The sequence below is a fragment of the Ailuropoda melanoleuca genome, chromosome 16, assembly GCF_002007445.2.
Source record: "Ailuropoda melanoleuca isolate Jingjing chromosome 16, ASM200744v2, whole genome shotgun sequence".
In the NCBI taxonomy this organism is placed as follows: Eukaryota; Metazoa; Chordata; class Mammalia; order Carnivora; family Ursidae; genus Ailuropoda; species Ailuropoda melanoleuca.
Window position 1 is genome coordinate 69514879 of NC_048233.1, and position 23603 is coordinate 69538481.

Sequence of the window (23603 nt, forward strand, 5' to 3'; positions counted from 1 at the left end):
TTTCAGATCTGGTATGTTTTTAAAATTCTAACTGCCTTGTATTTGGTTATTTATTATGTCTGTATCTAAACACAAACTGAGAATACCTGGGACTATTTTCCTGATTCTTCTGCCCCTCCCAGGGCCTAGTCCACCACTGTGCAACCCATTACTCTGCAAATGTGTGTTGAATTGAATTTGAAATATAAAAATGGGAAACATGTCACATGTTTTCTCCCTGTTCATACTTTTGTTAGGGAAATGAGAGATAAAAGACAATGTAAATATGCAATGTGCCAAGGCAAAAAAAGGGTGATTTAAGACAACCAATCACATATCCAAAATTCTTATGGTACGATTCAATGACCTCTACTAGATAAGACCTGGTAAAGGAACTAGAAGCTACTCAACTGCCTTCACAACGTATTGGTTCTCTAGATGGTACTTACTCCTAATCGTCTGTCTGTAAACCCCTATCTTGTTACACTCTTTCAGCCAGAAACCCTAACCAGTAGTAGCAGAATGCTTTCTCAACACTTAATAATAAAACCAGAAAGTACAGAAAGCTCTTTTATTGTGGGGCAAGGAGGAGGGGCATTAGCCAGGTTGGAGGGTATTCCCTTGATATGTGAATGCCCCCAAAATATGTAAGCAGTTTAATTTCTTTCCTAGTAAAATACTTAGTTGATTTTTGGTTACACCTGTTAATCTGATAGCATAGGACTGTGCTACTCAGTGTGCCGGAGACCAGCAGCGTCAGCATTGCCTGGAAGCTTTTTAGGAATGTGGACTCTCAGACCTCACCCCAGATCTAAAGAATCAGAGTTTGTATTTAACAATATCCCCAAGTGACTCCAATGTACATAATATTTTAAGAAGCATGGACATCTGATATTCTAGCAGCAATATTTCACTTGCATCCTAGTCGGCTCTTTGCTCTAAGCCATGATTTCATCGTAAAAGTAAAATATTTGCTTCTCAGAGCCTCTCCTTCTCTACCCCTCACTCTTTTCTATATACCTGTGTCCTTTAAAATGCAGTATTAAAAAAAAAAACCCACAAGGATTGTTATCATGCTTTCCATTGTGCACATTTCTTTCATATACATTATTCCATTGCTTCCCTCTGTTATCTCTGTAAACACCATTACGCATAATTTGTCAAATGTCATCTAGGTAATAAATGTCTGAGAATTTGCATGCCCATGGTATAAAGATGCTTCCTCTGTAACCAATGAATTCTCTACCCTCAGAATTCTCTATGTTACAAACTGTACTTAAAAAAAAAACAACTGAATCCATATCTTTTAAATTTTTTTTTTTAAAGATTTTATTTATTTATTTGACAGAGATAGAGACAGCCAGCGAGAGAGGGAACACAAGCAGGGGGGAGTGGGAGAGGAAGAAGCAGGCTCATAGCAGGAGCCTGATGTGGGGCTCGATCTCACAACGCTGGGATCACGCCCTGAGCCGAAGGCAGACGCTTAACCGCTGTGCCACCCAGGCGCCCCTGAATCCATATCTTTAAGAGGGGAAAAGGGATATTTAAAGTAGCTCACAGAGTTTGGAAAGACTTGTATCTGATGAGCTTAAGGGAAACAGACAAAAAAAAAAGAGGCTAAGTTCCTTGCGCTTCCTATTATCCCCACAACACCCAGCCAAAGTCGGTGGAGCCAAGGACTTGAAACCACAGGTGGGTCTTACTCCTGAGTCTTTTGCCCTTGCCCCTCCCATAACCCAGCTTATCCTACACAGAGACACTAAACACACACACTCCTGATGAAAGCTTTTATAGCTGCCATAACATAATGGATTTGCTGTCAGTTTGTTGAAACAATGCCTGCTGAAGAAATGAGAGAAAAAAAAAATCCAATCCTTGCTTACAAGCAATGGAGTTTGCAATGAACCCAAACCGATTTGGGCATTTCTATTCTATATAGCAGGACTTTCCAAGCAACCTTATTCATTCATGTGACCTGAACTTTCCAGCAATAAGTAAAACAATCTAAGGCAATAAAAATAAAGAAACATTTACTATAGTTTCATTAAGAAGTTGTTTGTAGTGTTAGGATGTAATACAGTAAATTATCAACCATATTCAAAACCAAGTGCATTTTCAAAATCTTTAATCCAAATCTATGCCATATACAAGGTAAATATCTGTACATAATGCAAAATTATTAACTAGATGTTAGCCTTCATCAGAATGCTTGAACACTGTCATTTAGGCATGTATTTATCATCCTTTTTACAAGAGCCTCTTGATTATTACAAAATGGAAATCACACTGGAAGTCGGAAGTCTAAAATTAAACATCACATATCTAGAATGTTAGAATATGAAGGAATTTTAGAGGGCTCATGTAGACCTAGCATTCATTTCCAAGGTATCAATTCACAAAGAGAAGCCCAAAGAGGCCACACGACTTACCCCAAGTTCCACTGTTGTCTGTCACTGACTAGCTGAGTAACTCTAGGCAACTCCCCTCTCTCTTGGTTTCAGTTTCCTGATCTGCAAAATGAGGTGATTGGACTAGATGACATAAGATTCCAGATAGCCTGAAAATGCCATTATTCCACAAGACTAAGAGCCACATCCTAGGGTAGCCCCCCTCCAGAAGCAACATACAAGGAGACGAAAAGATATTTAAATGGCACTGGGGACTCCAGGTGTGCCAGTTTGTTGACATCATATCTCAACTTGGGACTTCAGAACGGCATGGGGTGCTGTTCCCTACCACCAACGGGCAATCCAGGAGAGGTCAGCTTTGGGCATGTCCTTTACCAGAGAAGTGCTGAAACTGAAAATCCACCCAGAGTAATGGAATATCTATTCCTCCCTTTCTGAGGATCTAGTGACTTCCTCTGTCTGGGATCTGCCTCAGAGATTTCTCCTCAAGGTTCAGGGGAGTCCTGGGAGTCCAGCCCTTGACCTAACCCTAGACCAAGATGCATTTCCTCCTGGAAGACTCCCCGTCTGGACAAGTCATTCAAAATCGACCTTAAAAGGGACTCCAGGCTCTAAGGAGCTGCACATTTTGGCATTTTTTAATCAGCTGTCTGGTTTTGGTCTGTAGTGAAACCTTTTCATTTTATTGCAATTTGTTAAAGATTTTATTCTGAAGTAATCTCGACATCCAACGTGGGGCTCGAACTCACAACCCTGAGATCAAGAGTCATGTGTTCTACTGACTGAGCCACCCAGGTGCCCCCCATTTTATTACAATTTTATTCCATTAATAAACAAAGAGTTGGTATGGTTATTTTTAAAAAGTGGATTAAACCTTTGAATGGAGGACTTGCTTTATCACTGGTCATGCTTCAGCTACACGTATTTATCTTCCTTCCCTCATTCTTATATAGAGTTGTATCTCTGAAATGGCTTCTATTTATTTTTTTAGGTGATTTTCCACCTTTCCCTTTTTCTTCTTTTCAATATTACTATTTCCTAATGAGCAATCACGAAGTCAGGCGATGGTTTTAGGTTTTTAAAAGGGTATTTAAATATAAGGACTCCACAAGTCAGAACCCAGATGTTATGTATGCAAAAATGGGCACTGCCAATATCCCTACCGATTAAGTCAATCATTAAACCAGAGTTTAATTTACTGGGCTCATTTTAATGATATACACAAGTGAACCTGAAGCACTATGTCCTATTAGCAGAAGCATATTTAAGGAAAGCTGGTACCTATATCTAAATCATTCGATACAAAACGTGGTCAACCAGGAGAATAAGAATTCTATATGCCTTATCCAAAAAATAACAATTATGTTCTTATTAGTATCATTATTTTCATCTATTACTTATATATCACTTATTATGTGCCGTGCACTCTCGCCAAACACATTACATGATTACAAAGTTCTAACCTTACAGAAATACAGCAATGTTAACCCTGAAAAAAAGACATGCGGAGAGGGGAGGGAGCCAAACAGGGGCCTCCAACAAGGATTAGCTTGTTGAAAACGAATGATCATAGTCACTAATTGGCTATACTGAGCAAAACCAAGATTGGAGGGTGGAGGGAAACCAACTTTGGCTCAAATCCTATGCACATAAACTGAGCAGCAGAGACACTTGCCCATAAGGAGTGTGTTTATCCCTAAAAGTACTCAGCAAGAGGGCTCTGTGAACAGCTCTCCAGAGAAGGATCCTGGCAATGGAATCCACCAACCCTAGAATTCTGGATAAAAGTACATCGAGAGTGTATGAACATCAAGAGTATAGCTGTACAAATAAACGGATGAATCAAAACGTAGATGAATCACCTTAGAGAATGACATTTTGTACATGTCTCTCCGTTAGAACTCATGATGCTCTACCTTGTGTGAAATCGATGTGTGTCCTTTTGTTTTCCTTTCTAGTAGACCCCAAGATCACTGAATCATGACTTACCACATGCTAAGTATTAACTTCAGGAAAAGTGCTCAACTGCCTCTCCTGTAATAATGGAACCTATCACACAGGATTGTCACAGAGAATACATTATTGTACATTTAAATGATTTAGCATGGTGCTTAGGAAACAACAAATAAAATTAAATAGAGCTCTTAGTTATTGTTAACTACTATTATTTACTACCATTATTATTGTGATTATTACTAAGCCACAGAATTTCTCAGGCTCAGAATCTCGATTTTATAGCACTAAATAAGTGCCAATCGATAGTCATTCTTACATTCCAATAGATCAATTGAAGCAACTAGATTTTACCTGCCAACCTGCCGATGTAAATTACCCAGGGAGATGGAAAAACACCCAAACAACCCAAGAGTTCATCAAAGGAGCAACTCAATAAAATGTCTTCAGCATGTTTCTCTCTTCAATTAAAAAGAGAATATGGGGTGAGGAAAAGACTAAAAAATGAAATATTTTATTCCAATCTGTTAAAAATTATTATTCTTTGATGCTCATTGTATGGATGACAAATGAATATACATTTCTCTCTTTGTGTAGTGAAAGAACTGCTATATGCCTTGGAAATTTATTAACGTTGCCTCCAACGTTCCTACAAAATTAATGTGAAATTCATGTGAATGTGCCTTCTGGAATAGCAGGCAAGATGGACTTTTAAATTGCATGCATCCAAACTGGTTTTAAAAAGGCAAATTTCCACGTTGTAATTTACACCAATATTGTTCAAGCCATTTTAGTAGTGGGGCTCTTTGCTTTAAAACAGTATCTTAGGCCCACCATAAACTAAGGCCCTTTAAATGCATACCATTGGCTAAGAAAATATTTCATTTTTCACGGAAGTGCTGAAGTACCTTCCCAGAGTCTGAAAAGTAATTAGAAAACCAGGCTTCATATCCAAACACCTTATATTATTGATGAAAAAACTGATTTGATCGTGTTTCACAACTAGCCAGTGGCAAAACTTAGAATCCGTGACTCGTTCATTCATTCCTTTCATGTTTATTGAGAGCTTTCCTTGTGCTCATTCTGTGGTAGGCTTCCTATATTTATCATGCTTATTATTTCTGAAATTCATTCAATTTCCATTTGGCAATTATTCACTCAATATCCACAATGTGCAGGCACTACATTTGGCGTAGTACGCCGAGGTAAGTATAAGAGTTGTTACCTGTCACAAGCGTTTAAAGGATAGATGGGGATGTACCAAGTATAGAGTTGTAATAATTGGTAACATGTAGTTAACACCATAAAAAAGCAAGAGAATTTGAGGAGTTAATTTTGTGATTTCCTAAGCTATATATGAAAGAACACGCTCTATTAACCAATCATCAAATCTGTTTTCATCATGTAGCGTGTACAAAGAACTAGGAACGTGCTTAGAAAAATTCAACACCAGCTAAAAGTTTATAATCTAAGAAGCTGAGATGTGCAAACAAGACATTTGTTTTACAACATCAGGACAGTATTTACGCACCCGGTGTAATGTAGCAATTTACATGTTAGAGAGAAAAGGTTAAGTGTGGACTGACTTTAAGAATCTGAGTGGGCTTCAAAGAAGAGGTAGAATTTGACCTTGAAGCATTTATTACTATGTATATTGTACTAGAAACATTGGCATATTCCATTGCACCTGGATTTCTTGACACGCTCTGATTGGGATAACCACATAAATAGACTTCTTTTTCCAATTAATAGCTCATGACCAACTAGCACAAAATTACATTATAATATCAACAGGCCCCTAAAGAGTCATTTAGCAGTTGAGCAGTTCATTCTTCAGCTGCTTTGTTTGTGGCAATCCTGATTTTTCACCTATTAACTCAGGAATTTCGGAATTGACCACATCTTCATCAATCTTGGAATATCCTGACGCCACCTAAGGCTCTAAGTAGACTCAATTCTGCCTTTTCCACAATTCCTTGACTTAATATTCACCCAAGTCAAAGTGCCCTCTCCATCCTCTGAACAATGTAATGGTCTGTACATTTCACTTAAAAACCTTTTAATTTTTTTAACCTATTATTTACATATGTCACTACATTATTTATAAATGAATATCTTTTTTTTCCTCATCCATACTAGAAGCTCAAGACAATAAATGCATAGCTTATACCTAAACACAATGTTCTGCTAAAGAAGCAGTTAATAAATAGTCACTGTTGTAATTTCATTGCAAGAGAGGCCCCCATGTGTTACAGATATACTAGTCAATGAGTAGGAGTTGACAGCCTACAACTTGTTATTTCTGATGCTTTATTCATTTAATCCTCAACGCCTAGGAGAAGAAAGAAAGAAAGAAAAAAAACCAGAATGCAAAGTACACATCTAATAGTAATCAGATACCCATGTTCTACTCCCAAATATGCCACTAATTAGCTGTGCCGTTTTGGATTAGGGTGTCAATCTATTATTCAGTCTATGTCTCCAGAATCCAATGCAATTGGCTGAAATGTTGCAAAAGAGTCATTCTTTCAGATCTTTAAATATTACAAGAGTCAGTCAGGAACAAAATAAGTAAATTATTTTGTTTGGATTATGTAATGGCAATATGGGGGTTGGAGGGAAGCCAAGCATTCTCGAGTGCTGCTTCTCCAAAATGTTTAGTTTTGGTATTGTATCTCCCCGTAAGAAATCCACTATACGGTGCAACATCTCACTTTCTCTCTCTCTCCCTCTCTTTTTCTCCCTCACTCTCAAAACTGAAAAAAAAAGTTTCAGCAATCAAACCTTGCAATATGTGGTACACTCTAACTTTTCTCTTCTATCCTATCCCATCCCACCCCCTGCCATCCTATCCTACTTTATTCCATTCCATCTCATTTCAATCTATTTCATTACTTAAAACTGCAGATTTGTTAAACACTCAAATTGATTTTGTCTTGTCACCTTCTCTGGGTGCATGAGTTCAGTCACATTATTAATTTACTCTAAGGATTATTTTCCTCATTTGTAGAATATGGATAATAATGCTCTATTTTTAGAGGGTTTTTTTTGATATTAAACAAAATATTACTGGTAGCACTGTGCTTGGCATTTAGTGTTCAATATAGACATATTATTTTTATAGATGTTATTATTTTACCTATTTTGATTATCATGCTATTATCATTAATTCTGTTTAAGTGTTTTTGGAGTCTTAAGTTATGTTAGATTCTCATATACACGACATGGATCGTTACACTAGGAAATTCTTTGCTTTTTAATCAATTGCTATGGGAAAAGAAAAAGAAATTAATAGAATTGGTCCATACATTTCTGGACATCAAATACTCAATATTACTTTGTTTTTGGTTAACTCTGGGGACTTTTGATTTGGTACTTAATCTCCATGGTGATTAAGGGATGTGGAAAATGATAATACTGGCATTTCATTTAGATGTTTCCGTGAGGTGATATAAATGACAGATTCAATCTTCTAACTTAACTGTGATGAAAGTCATCTCATCTCCTATTAGTGGGAGAAATATGAACAGAAACATGTGGTTTCCCTCACCCCTAATACTTGTACCAGAGGAAAGACATTAACTAAAAGAAACAAACATATCTTATGATTTTTTTTAACAATTCTAGTTTGAACATCAATCACTGTTTACGTAAGAGGCCATAAGCACAAGTCTCATACTTTTATTTCCATCTTTTGTAGACTATTGAAGGAGATCATTTTTTAATGATAAAATTCACGATTCAATGAAATTTCAAACTAAAATATAAGCATTACAAATAAAATGCAATATAGCATTTCTTTTAGTATTTATACTCATAGGAAACAGAAAATAATTTGTTGATTGAAAATAATTTATTGACTCCTCCTGCCATACTTAATAGGAAACTGAGCATGTTGACACACAAAAGCAAAGAATAATACCAACTTCTCAACAGGAGACAAAGTGGTATGATTTCCCCAGGTGGAGTTTATGGTTGTCTTTTAATCACTCAAAAGACTGAAAAAAAATTTTGTATTTAAACTTATCTTTCTTGCTTTCAACCTTACTCCACTGATCCTATAACTCCTTCCTCTTCTCTCTCTTTCTTTTTTTATTAATTTAAATATGGACCTTTTTTTAATCACCATGTGTGCCATCGGCATCAACATTTCAGAAGACATCTTCAGCGCACCTACTGAGTGCATCACACTCCTTTCATTTTGTTAATTGAATGAATCTCAAACAACCTCATTATCTGCACACAGCATTTAGCATTGACCTTTTATAAAGCTATCCTTTGCAATGTCTTCTCTGCCAAACAGAAGGGTGAGAATCTTGCTTATAGTATCTCTCAAAACACAGGACTGGTCTTTAACCAAATTCCCATGTTTTCAGACCACAATGTGGGAAGTGAAAAGAACTAATATTGAGTGCCTAGTACATATCAAGCTATATATGCATGGTATTTAGTCTTCAAAACAGTCCTATGATATAGAAAACATTGCACTCATTTACAAAAGGAGATGATGGAAGCAAAAAAAAAAAAATTACCACTTATCAAAAGTCACATGATGGGTAAGTTGTTGAGTTGGGACTCCAGCGTCCACACTGGGTCACCGCACAGTACCATTGGTACTAAGGAAACGCTGACTTACAATCTGGTTGCTTTTTTTTTTTTTTCCCTTTTCCTGTCAGAGAGTGAAGGCCTTAATATTCTGGGTTGTCCAGACATGAGGGCTATGTTAAATCCGAAATGGTTCTAAGCTATGTAAAAGCCTTTTCCCTGAGCTCCAGTTCTAGAAAGGTTTGCAAGATAGCAAGAAGTAGCAGTCAGTCATAGACATTCTGACTATACTGTGGAAAAGCTGAAGCCAGGAGGCCTGGAAAGCTTCCCCCCACCAGTGGAAAATGATTTTAGGTCTCTTCTCTTCGGAAGTTTTATGTACGAAGCTTAAATACACACGTACACACACACACACACACACACCAAAACAAAACAAAACAAAACAATAATAGATACCCTCTTACACAGAGTTCTGTTAGTAACCCGGTGTGTATAAAACCATGAATCGAAGTCTGCCTCCAGTAAAAGCTTTGTGGAAAGATTCGTTTCCTATACTTTCCTCCTCTTTGCACCCCTTCCCAGAATGCTCTCTGCTTTTCTGTCCTTCCCTAGCTAAACAAACCATTCTTCCTTCTTCTGGGCTGATTTCCTATGTCGCCTCCTCCACAAAGCTTTTTTTAACACCTCCTCACCCCCATTTCTCTTTCCTTGAGTTTTCCCCAACACTTTATTCATGTCCTTAAAATAGTGCTTATCACAGTGCATTACATACTTCTCGCTCTACAGACCAGGTTTTTCAATCTCAGCACTACTGACTCTTGGGGCCATAGAATTATTTTTTAATTGTGTTGTCCTGTGAATTGCAGGCAGTTTAGCAGGATTCCAGGTCTCTACCCACTAGAGGGCTGTAGCCTCTCCCCTTCAGTTGTGGCAACCAAGTACCAAGTACGTCTGTAGATATTGTCAAGTTTCCTCTGAAGGGAGGATAGTATCGCCCCCAGTTAACACCCCTGCTTTAGATCATGGGGACCACAGGAGCAGTGACTGTACTTTCTTCCATCCTATACACCGGGGAGTATGAGGCCCATAGCAAACAGTTAATTAAAATCTGTTGGCTGGAATAAAACGACTCTCATTTCCCAATAACTACATCCTGCATTATAAAACGCACTAGATTCACACTTTGTTCAAAAGTGAAACAAACATGACTGCTAAATTAAACTCTGTATTCAAGGAAAGTGAGATCAAAAGCCACTGGATGTCACAGTAGAAAAAATACTTTTCTGGCTCTGTGTAAGAAATAAAAGAAAGCATATACGTGTTAAATATAATTCTATACATGAACTATATTGCATATGTGCGTACATACACCCATAAACATAATAACCTTTCCTGGAAAACCACGTTCAGAAAACGAGATAAAAGTAATCTGATATCTCTAAATACATCATCCTTAACATGCTTTGCTCACTAAAATATGCAGTGAATTGCTACGGCTTCCCCCCTCCCCCCAATCAAAGACCCATTCATGAAAAAAGTGATGCTTGTTTTGAAATTTCAAAATTGGAGGGACTTAATTAAATCAAGAAGCACAGACACTATGACATTGCCTTTCTTCCTGATAAGATGTTCATCTCCTCCCAATTTAGTGCAGAACAATTTAAAGTCATCTGACGTTGCTTATTTCTGTAGACTAGTTAACCATTTATTTGGCCCGAAAAGCAGAACCACTGTGATCTTAATATCTGTTTGTGATGAAAGACTACCTCTCACCTCAGAAGTGAACCGGCCCTACACGTCTTCCTTTATTTTCTGAGCTGCATTTTTAATTAAAGTTCCAAAAGTGAGATAGATTTGTCTTTTCTCATAGTATCAAATCGATGAGTATCTGTTACTCTCACTGGTAAACTGTAAGCAACAGCAGTGCACACGTCTGGCAAGTTGGTGACTTTTGCAAGAAAGAAAGGCAAAAACAAGACCAGCCCCTCCTGAGCAGTCAGAAAGGAGGTCACTTGGCACTCATGCACGATCTCCTAGAAATCGTACAAGACCATAATTTCAGTAGCCTCGTTTTATTGGTCGCCTCTCTTTGGTTTTAGATACATTGTTTCTACTTTTTGTTACCAGACCCTGAGACAGTGCTTATTCTTGCTCCTATAAAGAGGAAGTGATTCAATACCAAGACAATTGGAAATTGTGTGATGTCATGTAACTACTCAGTAAGCGGAAGGACATTCACCCCCTGACTCTTCTCAGGTGCAAACAGCAGGCACCACAGCGTACACAACAGTTCCTCTTGCAGCCATGTCTCCTCCAAAGAGCAGCCACATTCAGAGTCAAACATACCAGCTGAGATATTTCCCAGGTCCTCACTTCCTCACCCCCTGGACTGGCCTCAGCCCCAAGCCCCAAGGGCATGCAGAAAGGGAAGTAAACATTACTGCAATGCAAAAGAATGTGCCATTGGTAGAAGAGATTGATTCTGGAGTGGAGGGGGGGCTTCTATACCTGAGCTAAGAAACAAAGAAAAAGCACTGTCTCACCTCTTCAGTTTACACCAACAGGTCTCCTTTTATCTGGTTTCAGTTTAAAGAACCTGGATGCCACCAAGTTACTTTAATTTAAAAGAGCTTACATCTTGTGTTACACAGACTTTGCTCTTGAGAATGCTTTGACAAATGTCATTTTCCAGTATTCTTGCTGCAGCATTTTTGTGCTGTGATACAACAGAGGCCGCATGCTCACCTGGGCCCCTATTTTTGGGATGCATCTTGGAGGGCCCCCTTTCAAGTTTAGTGTTAGAAGGTTTGTTTGGCATTTGGTCCTTTTTTTTTTTAAGATTTTATTTATTCACTTGAGAGAGAGAGAGAGCACAAGCAGGGGGAGAGAGAGGGAGAGGGAGAAGCAGACTCCCCTCTGAGCTGGGAGCCCAATGTGGGGCTCCATCCCAGGACCTGGAGATCATGACCTGAGCCAAAGGCAGACACTTAACCATCTGAGCCACCCAGGCACCCCATGGTCCCATATTTTAACTAGACATGAACATAGCTTCACTGAGCTTTAGTGAATCATTGATACTTATAGTCAACCTACTATATTCTATATCTATCTATCTATGTATCTATCATCTATTTATCATCTATCAACCTATCATGTATCTATCATCTGTTTATCCATCCATCCATTCATTGATCCATCCTATGTATTTCACAGAATCAGAAGACTCAAATGAAATGTTACAGTGAAAGCATCATGTAACCCACAAAATTATTATTCACATCCAGCGACCAAGCAATTTTGTACAACACACACACACACACACACACACACACTCATGGAGTACCCCAAGGAACAGATGGCTTTCAAGACAAATGGATCTTACCACACACTTTAGAATTCCAAGTCAGTGCAGAAAGAGTCCATTTTATTCTGATAGGGGTGTGAAAAGGTCAAGTATTGATTTAGCTTTCCAAGAGGAGACAAAAAATAAAAAGCCCTTTCTGAAAATATTTACTACATTTTGCGTTCATTCAGGGTTTCTGTGCGGAGCAGAGATGGTTTGAAACCCACAGGATGGCAAAGATAAAATGGCCCACCTTATAAATGTGGGCTTGGGATCAATTTTACTTGCCCCTATAACCTTTAATACACAAAATGGAAAACTTCTATATAGTTGCAGGAGAGAATATATGAGGAATGAAAGTAAAGCAATCAAAACCTTTATGTAATTCATATATTAAAATATATGACATGTTTTTTTGTTTACTCATAAATAATGTTTTGTCAAAGCACTTTCATATAGACATATCACTGCAAAAAACATCAATACTTTCTTTTTGACAAACAGAAGACTGTAGACTCATCCTCCCAGACTTTAACTGCCTCTTTGCTACTAAATGAAGTGTTTGCACAAACACTTTAATGATGTCTGGGTGAAATTTTAGGAATGTCCGTGACAGGAGAGAAAATAATTTTGTTATCAGGAGAGATTTCACCTAATCCTCAAATGAATAAAATGTTATTTGGCATTTATGCTGACAGTAGCAATGCCTAAGTATTTTTATTGTGGTTGCAAAAGTATTGGTACTGAAGTTCAAATTTATCATTCGCCTAGATTCTCAATCTATATTTTTATGTTCGAAAACCTAAGGCCACTTCTGGACTAGGAAATTCAATAGGAGCTGTAAAAGATTTTACTCTCTGGAATATGTTTGATTTTATAATGGTATTATTGGAAACCAGAGGTATTCGAGAACACTACCCAAAACAATCTCCTACTTTTTGTTTGCTTGCGTACTTGGTGTTTTGACTAAACATCAACCAACAAGGTAGGTTGGTATGCAGAGCTGGTGTAGCAGCAGATATATCTTGTTTTGCTTCTTTGGTATGTCTAGCTGAGGGACTAAAACATGTTATAAGTACCGTGTAAGTCTCTGTAAGTCTCAGTTATGCTATCTATAAAATGAGAATAAGAGTAACTATCCCCCCAAATACTCATGATGATCAAATTAGATTAGCAAAGTAAATGACTTCTTTTGTTGCCCTGTTCTCCTCTTCAAAGTATTAGGGTGAACACGGTTTGTTCTTGGTAAGGGAGGTGATGAAAATAAACTGATTTATGGATTATTAAAACCTAACCCTGAAGATGCACTAAAGTCCAATAGCTACCCATTGCCTCAGGTTCAAATTCAGCTGAGGGACCTTGTGTGAGTCCTTTAACCATTCTCTGTCTCAGATTTCTCAACTTTAAAATGGGAAAACATTGAGATAGTCTACCGTGTTGTTTTTAGAATTAAGTGAGTTAATACCTATAAAGTGATTAACACATTACAGTATTGTTTTGAGGAACTTTTTCCATTATAATGATGTTACTCCCACTATATAATTTGCTATAGTAATAAATCATGCCCTTTCCCCCTTGTGTTAACCTTCAAAGCAGAATATCACACTGTGAAATGAATTCAATCTCTTTTACCTAATCTCTAAGGTAGATAGAGAAAACAGCTACCTAGTGAGCTAGCTTAATTCCAGGGGCCAATCGTTTCTGATCTTCCCTGTCTCTTTACAGGTGACAGTTGGGTCATGGTTGTGCTACCAAGTATGAGCGTCACTGCTGCCAGTCCCCAAACTGGCAAAGCCCCACACTACCAAACAAAGCCCCGAAACAAAGCCCCAAATTCTCAAGAACAAATCTTCATAAAGATCAAAAGTTATCCTAACTCTTACTGAAAGGACTATAGGATTGGTCCTATCAGACCTGTACAATGACGTTAGTTGTTCACACTTTAGTTAAAATGAGGATTTGAAAGCTGACTTTGATAGATGTTAGAGAAGAGCACAAAAAAACTGAAGGTCTGAATGAAGCAGAGTAATGCCATGAATTGGGAGTAAGCAGAATGGAAAGGCTGGACAGGAAGGTTTGAGCAATCTGCTACTCATTTCTTTTTTTAAAAGATTTTATTTATTTGACACAGAGAGAGAGAGGGCGCATGCATACAAGCAGGGGGAATGGGAGACGGAGAAGTAGGCTCAGGGAGTCTGATGTGGGGTTTCATCCCAGGACCCTGAGACCATAACCTGAGCTGAAGGCAAACAACTTAACTAACTGAGCCACCCAGGTGCCCCATGTTTTTAAAGATTTATTTATTTGAGAGAGTGCTCGTGCACAGCACGGAGGGGTAGAGGGAGAGCATCAGAGAATCTCAAGCAGACTCTCATTTATTTTACTTCTAGAAAAGCTTAAAAGCTCTCCCTCAGAGTCCATTTATTCATTCCTTAGGCATAATTCTAATATTCTTTTTTTTTTNCCACCCAGGCGCCCCTGAAGGCAAACACTTAACTAACTGAGCCAACCAGGTGCCCCATGTTTTTAAAGATTTATGTATTTGAGAGAGTGCTCGTGCACAGCACGGAGGGGTAGAGGGAGAGCATCAGAGAATCTCAAGCAGACTCTCATTTATTTTACTTCTAGAAAAGCTTAAAAGCTCTCCCTCAGAGTCCATTTATTCATTCCTTAGGCATAATTCTAATATTCTTTTTTTTTTTAAAAGATTATTTATTTATTTATTTGACAGAGATAGAGACAGCCAGCGAGAGAGGGAACACAAGCAGGGGGAGTGGGAGAGGGAGAAGCAGGCTCATAGAGGAGGAGCCTGACGTGGGGCTCGATCCCATAACGCCGGGATCACGCCCTGAGCCGAAGGCAGACGCTTAACTGCTGTGCCACCCAGGCGCCCCTCTAATATTCTTGAATATCTAAGTTTCAAGTACTATCACTGGTTGACTTCAGCTCTGAGATGCATGGTTATTTTAGTTATGATGGATTGTCTTGGATCCACTCACACTTCTGGAGAGCCAACTCTTAGAAATAACAATAGAGGATTGTTAGTAAAGCTATCTGGGTATCTAGAGAGCAGGGTAAATTTGTAATTAGGGTAGAAAACAATCTGATTCATGGTGGTGTGGGGAGGGCGAACGATCCCAGCTTTTGAGTAACATAATTGTGAGTTCAAAGCTAAGATCACCACCAATAATTAGTGTCACACTGAAAAAATTACTTAATGTCTAATCCTCCATTTTCTATTCCTGGAACTGGAGGAAATGATAAAAGTCCTACAGGGTTGTGAGAAGTGTTTGGAAGGAATTATGTAGAGAACATGATGGTAGAGCACATGGCATAGTTCCCTTGACTTCCTTCACTGCCCTACACATGATCCAAATATAGGACCCTGGCCTCTGCAAACCTTGACATGCTCAGCACAAAGCTATGCCTGGAAAAGAGCAGACGCTCTTAAATAATTACGTGAATGTATGCATGAATGAATCAGTGAATGAATAAGCAAAAAAAGAAACTTACAAGCCAAGCCATCAATTACACAACCAGAAGAAGGTACAAGGGCCCTTCATCATAGCTTCTCTTACTAAACACGAATTGGTGAAGTAGTCACGACTGCAGAGGGAGAATCTTTCTTATCTTTACACCCAGGATCTTAATTTAGTAGACACAAAGATATCAGGCTGAGAAATGTGCTCCTAGGTACTCAGGCAGCAAACAGGAAGTCATTTTCTTTAGACCAGGGCTTCAGCCTCAGCCACAGTTATTCATTCTCTTTACAAGGAGGAATTCATTTATGTCTTCGGGAGACAGATGTACCAAGCCACTGGGTGTTTCTGCCAATCACCTCCTGCCAAAGCCCTGATGTTTTATTTCATTAGTGCAGGCACTTTCCATTAATTTGGATACTGTTTAAGAGTGTTAGTTCCAAAGGACATTGTTTTTTGGCTCTTCTTTTCTGAAGGACTATTTAATACATTACTGCAATGAATTGACCCCTTGCCAAGAAAAAAAGCAGTGGTCACCCAATTCTAATCAGTTTCTGACAATATGATCATAATGTTTGGCTCAATGATATGTTTATTGTTCTCTACCTGGAATTGACAGAAACAAACCAGAAGAATGCTATTGGCTGCATAATAAAGACGAAACAAAACACATCTTGCAGTGTTTTCCTTCCTTCCTTTCTTCCATCCTTCCTTCTTTCCTTCCTTCTTTTCCTCCTTTATTTCTTTCATAAAAATAAGAATGTAAAAGTATTCTACTATATATGCCAAATGTAATAGATACTATTGATGCCAAAACACATGTATTCATATCACCATTCTTGCTAGTTTCCTAAATAAACTCTCCTCCATGCAGCTCTCAAGGCAACCTCAAAGAGTAGGTCTTGACTCATCTGACACAATCATGGTTGTTTCATTTCCTTTGCTGGTGACTGGTTTGGGCATATGATAAAGAAAGGTAGGCTTAGTGGAGATTTTGGGGATTTTTCCTTACTCTTAAAAGACTCAAGGAAGACAGTGTCCTGGGCTCACTCATGTCCGGATGTGATGCCAATGACTGCTGCAATCTCTTGTGACCACGGCGGGGGGGGGGGGGGGGGGGAGTGTGTGTGTGTGACTGAAGACAAAGGTGACAAGCAGACAAAAGCAGAGCAAAATGACAGAAAGATGTTTGTCCTCCATGCTGCTGTTGACCCACTGAGATAACCCAAAACTTGTCTTCCTCTGTATGTCCTGTGCTATGTGAAAATAAATTCCCTTACTTTTTAAAAGCCGGTAGAGACAACTATTATTCAAGCCTATATCAGGCCGTGGTAGAACATTAACAGAGGATATGATTCTGTAATACCATGAGCCCTTCAAGGATTCTGGAATTACCAGGTGAGTTGTTCTGTATAGTTGAATATTACAGTAAGGTGCCTGTCTCCTAAAAATAGCAAAATTGAGCATTGTGATTCATTTGTCTCAGGCTTCACAGTTCCTACGTGAATCTTTAATCTCAACCTGCAATTATAGTGAGGGGGATCTTTTAGAGTGATGCACCCCACTTCCTGGTCCTCAAGCTTGGATTTGGACCCAATCTAAATGCTCAAACACACGTACGAACTGGCTTCACTCATAGCTGGGAGTTTTGAAAATGAAAATCCACCTCAAAAACAATTTCTGTCTAAACTCCCCAATTCTTCCAACTAATGCTTGTTTCTCAATTTTCTCATACACATTTGGGGAGTGATAATGATTTGAACTACCCAGTTGCAACAATGTATATATGTACATGGCACTAATGTATCTAATTAATTTCATGTGCTTAGCCTTTTTTCACCAACTAGAATTCAAGATCCCTTCAAACGACTCCTATATTTTTGTTATATCACTTGCAGGCTCTAGCACAAAGCTACTCATAGAGAAAATGTGCAATCATATTTCATGACCAGTTAAGTTACCAAACACACAGGGGAAATAACAAAAACCTCAGCACCTTTTTCCTTCTACCATGAATGTTTAAACTTATCTTTTATTAAGTCTCCAAGTACATTTGACTCTAACCTAAATCTGCTCTGAGTAGGAAGAGTGAAAAATCCTGCATTCTTCCAAGATGCTTACCAAATGCCAGGCACTGTTACATCCATGAGCTTCTTTAATCATCATAATGACTCTATTTCGTCCTATCGTTGCCCTGATTTTGCAAATGAGGTACCCCAAATGCAGAAAGTACAGTGACTTGCCCAAGGTCTCACAGCTTACCAGTCCAGTGACAGAGCCAGAATGTAGGGAAGCCGACTGCATCGCAGTCTTTACTCCAAACATATACCCATCACACAAAGGTGTCCTGTTCTCCATAGGTAAAAGAACTACAGAAATAAAACGAATACTTGCGCAAAGAGCTTTCCTGAGAGATGACAGGGACGAGTATCAAACACTACCATTTGTATAACCAAATTATCATCGAAAATAATATATAGGAGTAGACCAGCCCACTAATAAGCAACCACTGACATTCATCACCTTTCTTCTCTCCACATCATTATTTTTAAAATTAATTTTGCCTCTTTCTAGAAGATAACCAGAAAAAAATGCAAAAAGCATGCATACACAAAAGGACTAACAAAATATACAGAGGAAGCAATTCTTTGAAAATAATATATAATAAATTTAAAAAGAAAAAAGAGACACAATGTTATTGATAAAGGAGAAGAACAAATCAAAGTTCACTGGGATTTTTCTCTCTCTCATAATACAGTGTCTCCAAAAAAGGCGGGTTAGGGCTAGGTTTTATCAGAAGAAAAGACCGTGTGTTATGGTTGATACGTTTTCCAGTGTTCAGGAAAAGGCAGCATAAGGCATTCTTCAGTGAGGTAGCAAATATGTGTGCCTCTGTTGGAAGACCATTGAAACCACTCTCATCTTGCCAAGCCAACATTTAGCATGGTTATAAATCTGGAGGATAAAAATAAGCTTCAGGGGCGCCTGGGTGGCACAGCGGTTAAGCGTCTGCCTTCGGCTCAGGGCGTGATCCCGGCATTCTGGGATCGAGCCCCACATCAGGCTCCTCCGCTAGGAGCCTGCTTCTTCCTCTCCCACTCCCCCTGCTTGTGTTCCCTCTCTCACTGGCTGTCTCTCTCTGTCTGATAAATAAAATAAATAATAAATCTTAAAAAAAAATAAGCTTCAAAAGTTATGAGCTATGGAAAAGGCATGATACTAATACTCAGGTTCAATTATGGGAAACGTATCTTGAACACAGAGACCATCACCACATAGTACTAGAAACAAAAATTCCATGAAGTGATGAAGCTAAGGAAAAGGGCTTTTTTGGTCAGGCATTGAAATCTCCAACATATGCTCCAACGGATCCAGCCACTCAACCCCCCCCCCCCCAAAAGCAAAACAGAACAAAACACCAAAACTGAAACCCAAAACAAACAAACAAACATACAAACAAAACCCCAATACTACATAGTTCCCTGAATATAGTAGAATCTTAATAATATTGTCGTATTGACTGCACCTAACTTCTAGTCACTACAATATTTGTGTCTGAGGCAGAAAGGAAACACAGCCATTAGGAAAAGCACAAGTTCTATGCAAGCCTATCTGAATTTCACACTGCTGTGAAGACGGGATCAGTGATTTTAAACAAATTTCGTAACAGAGTCGCCTATAAAAATGAAGATAAAACCGGCAGGTTATTTTGAGGGTTAAAGAAGCTAATGCATCATGATAGAAACTGCTCATTGTTTCCTCCTATGCATTTCCCTCCTCTTCCTTTGGGTACCTCTCGAGCAGGGATGCTCTGTTGCCCAACTTCAAGGGCCACCATTCACATAATAACTTGCAGGAATGTTTCCTATGCTTTAGCAGAGCACACAGCTACCCAGCAGGAGTCTAGCTTCTCTTTCCACCCTGGCAGGAAAGTCTGTTCGTGGAACTACGTTCTGAATGACAGAATGTGAGTCTAAATGATGTATGCTGCTTCAGGGTCACGTTTGTAAATGAAGCTGTGCATCCTAGAGTCTGATAGGTGGGCGTGGTTCTGGAGAGCCAATGCCATGCGGAGGAACACCAAACCAGACAGGACTGGGAACAACCACAAAGAGGGAACCCAGGTCCCAAGAGCATGCTGTGGAGAAGTTCACCCCCACTGCCTACTCCATCTACCTCTGTGTTGTTAGTGGGAGAGAAAAATGAAATCTGGATCTTGCTTGATCCATTGTCCTTTAGGTCTCTGTGTAATAACAGCTGGGGCCGGTTCCTATTTAATACCTATGTGTAAAGAACGTAGAACTGTGCTTGGCCCATAGTAAGCTCTCATTAAATGTTAGTTTCCAACTCAGGGAGTGAAAGAGCCAGTATGTGAAAACAGAGAGCACTGTGTGCATCCAAAGCCCATGTTCTTTGCTTTCCGGGAGAGAACGCTGCCTCCAGTGCACAGAGACTGAAAAGGCAGAGTTATTTGCTAGAAGCATGTCAGTTGCCAACACTTTAAAATCCCTTAGAGTTGAAGTTTTTTTTTTCCCCCACATTCCCCAATTTTTAATGCTATTCTCAATTCAGAATCATCATTTTAAAAATGGTTAAAAAATTGGTATTGAATTTGACTTGGTGAATAACTTTAAATTCTTTAACACTTGCATTTCTCCCTCTTTCACCTTAGTCACCCCATNGTTTTTTTTTTTTTCCCCACATTCCCCAATTTTTAATGCTATTCTCAATTCAGAATCATCATTTTAAAAATGGTTAAAAAATTGGTATTGAATTTGACTTGGTGAATAACTTTAAATTCTTTAACACTTGCATTTCTCCCTCTTTCACCTTAGTCACCCCATAAAACACATGCTGTGAGAAAAACAAGGGTCAAAAAAAAGAACTAGCCACATATTTTTCAGGCTGAATTCTCTGTTACTTATAAAGGATTTGCATCCTTTGGACCATAAAATGTGTTTTGTTGTTGTTTGTTTGTTTGTTTTGTTGTTTTCTGTACTGATGAATATATCTAGGCTCTCCTTGAACAGCCAAGTCTGCAACCTGATTTGGATGGGAATTCCTATGCCATCATTCTTTCTCTCCTTTCAGCGCTTACCTTGGGCAAAACTGCCAAGAAGAGGAATTTTGGCTGCAGGATAAATCGTGCTTGCTGTTTCAAAGCCTGTTCTCTCTCATTTCCCATCCAGTCCAGGGAAAGAGTGGGGGCCATTCCCACATTGTCTTCCAGATACCCAGCCGTCCCTGTCCGCCCACCTCTGGAAATTCACAGATTAGAAATATACACACACCATCCATTTCTACATATATGGCGTGACTAATTGGCTACTTCAGGGAAACAGAGAAACACATTGTCCCGGATTGCTTTAAGACACTGAATTAAATAGCTGAAGGTCAGGGTCTCATGCCACACATTTAAAGGGCAGTCCAAGTGGTTTTTGTTTGGGAACAACTGGGAAATCTGTTGTTTTGAAGGCAACATAGATTTAAAATAAAGCCTTCTCTTCTTCTGCTCACCCCCCCCATCTCTAGCACAATTAATGCTTCCCCCTTCCATTTTCCCATAGCACTTTGTGCAACATTCCATCAACATTTCTTCCATTGTGCTATAAATATCCACTCCCATGTCTTTTTCCCTGAGAAGGCTCTGTAGGTCTGTCTTTCATTATCCTCTTGGCATGATTGATCTCATTACTTTGCCCTTTTACTTTGCCTCATGCATTTCCTGTTCATGTTTTCCAGTGTCATTTTATTATTGCAACTGTTGAAGTAATTTAAATGTGCTTTGAAAATATACATAATGTTGGGAAACTTATTTTTCAAAGTGAACAACACAGATTTAGACACTTAAAAGGGCTTCAATTTTGCCCTGCTTCCCGAATCCTCCATAGTCTAAATTTTTCGTTATCTCCTTTTGCAACCCCAATGTGTCTCAAATTAAAAACCACACTTCAACTGAAGTCACAACCAACGAAGAAGATTAAATTGTTCTCTTTTCTGGAGGACAGACACAGCAGGTTTCAAATATTTCAGCAAAACTCAACTCCTAACAGCACTAATGGTGTCATTTGGCACTAATGCATTGTCAGGAATTAAATCTGAATAGTATAGTTAGGAGCAAGAAAAAAAAACAAACATATCAATAAAATTCAGCTCAGGCAGACAAGTATGTGGTCGGCATTCGATGGAGGGATTATATGCATACATAAATAAACCATTAAAATCCTCCCTCTAGGAGTCTGCTCAATTCATGGTGATTTGAGTTGCTGCGGGGGCAATGGCAAATCTAAACATAATTTGTTTGTTTGCAGGATGAGAAGGAAGAATTTGACAGATTTTAAATATATACAGATAGACCATTTCTACATTTTTAGAATGGTTAATATGATATTTCAGTAAAAATGTGGAGCACATTTTCCAACTTCGTAAAAAAAGAAAAAATTAAACTGCTGTAGTCAGGTCCTAGTCCACGGCACCATCTAAATCCTTTGGCAAGACTATCATGTATTACACTGAATACAGTATTGCTGAAAGTACAAGGAAAGGGAAAGGAAGGAACACACATTTATTGAATCCTGGGCATAGGTATCTTCTGAAATCTTTACAATGACTCTCTAAGGCAAGTTTATTAACCCCATTTAAAGATGAAAAAAAATAAAAAAGGATTCATATCTTTCCCAACAGAATATAGTTGGTAAATAAAAAAGGAGACGGGATTCAGCCCAAGATTGCTTTGGCTTTAATATCTATGTTCTTTCCATTGTCTTAGACTGGTTGACATAAAACTCATTTCAGAATGTTGTTATTTCTGAGCATGAACCACTTCCTTTCTGTCACACACACACACACACACACACACACACACACACACACGCACACAATCACTCCTAGTCTCCTCCCTGTCAAGGGACAGATTAAGTTTTACTTTCATCCTAACACCTTCCCTTTTTTGACTGTCAGTGGCATGTACTGCTTTTATTACACAATTCTGTTGTTGGGAACATGCCATCATTGAGGGATTAAGTAACTAGTTCTTAGAACTAGTTTTGTGCCCTCAGATAGGGTATAATAATCCTCAGCCTAAGAAATACGTCAAGCTTCACTTATATGTTCAATGGCATACATAATAATCTTGGCTCCTAATCAGTGTTTAATCAAAAGTTAGTAATTTATTGAGTTATTATAACTGAATTAGATAATATTAATGAGTGGTGCTTTATTCCACACATTAGAGCTTTCCATGTAGTTGAGTACAAATATGTTTTATACGAAGTTATTGTGTTTAAATGAGGTGCTTAACAGGACCTTGTAGGGGCTCTTTTGTGTAAAACTAATCATCATACCTTAAGGTATATTATGTTCAAGTATTAAGTTTGTTTCTAATGGGAGTAGAACTGTATACTGAAAAGAAAGTAGGGAAATATAAAATGAAGTTCAATGAAACTAATGTTAGGTTCGAATACTAGAAAGTGTGATAGGCTCCCTGCTATCTCCAGGAACACATTTAACTTTCTATAATCATTGGCTTTCTATTTCATAAACTCCCTACTTCAAATCTTCATTGCTTTCCCTGTTCTTATTCCATCTGGAGATGAAATTGTGTAGGGACAGCAAGCCAATAAAAGGAAGAGAAATTCAGTCTTTTAAGAGAATGGCATGGAGCTTCCTAGTAAACAAAGGATCTTATACCCTTGTGTCACCCAATTTCCATACAGTATAGGAAAAAGCAAGGATAACTTTGTGGGAGAGAATGGAATATTTTATCCTAAGCCCTATCCTACTAAATGCTGAGGTCCTTTAAACATAAACAGTGTTTTCTACTTGGTTGGTGACTTATCAAAGCACCTGGTACCTGCCTTTTTATAAGGAGAAACTAAGACCATTACCTATTACAGC

General features: G+C 38.5%; 1 protein-coding gene across 5 annotated transcripts in view; it reads right to left on the bottom strand.

Moving 5' to 3' along the window:
* The window catches only part of LRRC4C (leucine rich repeat containing 4C), a 156861-nt gene that overhangs the window by 105528 nt on the left and 27730 nt on the right, over positions 1-23603 (bottom strand). For 2 of the 5 annotated variants that reach the window (XM_034645516.1, XM_019805901.2), the window contains exon 2: positions 2409-2489. The exons of the other annotated variants lie outside the window; for them this stretch is intronic. The gene's annotated coding sequence lies outside the window, so the exon portion shown is untranslated. The remainder of the gene's footprint in view (positions 1-2408; positions 2490-23603) is intronic. 5 annotated transcript variants of the gene reach the window in all.